This window comes from Monodon monoceros, unplaced genomic scaffold (assembly GCF_005190385.1).
Source record: "Monodon monoceros isolate NGI ecotype Baffin Bay Population unplaced genomic scaffold, NGI_Narwhal_1 Super_Scaffold_7, whole genome shotgun sequence".
NCBI classification, from domain to species: Eukaryota; Metazoa; Chordata; class Mammalia; order Artiodactyla; family Monodontidae; genus Monodon; species Monodon monoceros.
The window spans coordinates 24,205,638-24,206,144 of record NW_021703784.1 but is presented as its reverse complement, the minus strand read 5'-3'; positions in this window follow the sequence as shown (position 1 = coordinate 24,206,144).

The window sequence follows — 507 nt, the reverse complement described above, 5'->3', positions numbered from 1 at the left end:
GGGAAAAGGGCTAGTTTAGATGGGAAAAGGGCTAGTTTAGATGGGAACAGGCTAGTTTAGATGGGAAAAGGGCTAGTTCTATCTCTCTTATTCTACAAATATGAAAACTGAGACCTATAGAAGTTAGTAATAGCAATATTCTGCTTTTATCTCTTATCTTACAAAGCATTTTCACCCCTATCCAGTTTGAGCCCAATAGCCCTGTGAAGCAGCATCATTCTTTTAACATATCAGGAAACTGAGATTCAAGTGGAATTAGTGGTACACCTGAAAGCAAAGTCTCCTGGTGTCATATCCAGTGCTCATTCCATCACACCTCAGTTCCTCTACCAAAGTCACACGGTCAGGAACAGAGACAGCAGTAGACTTGACTCCTTATCCAAAACTCCTTCCAGAAGGCAAAAGTGTCCTGACACCTGATGTGGACTGACCGCTGCTAATTATCACAGCATGTCCCAATTACAAGAACACTTGTGCTGAGTGACTCATTCCCCAATAGCCATACAG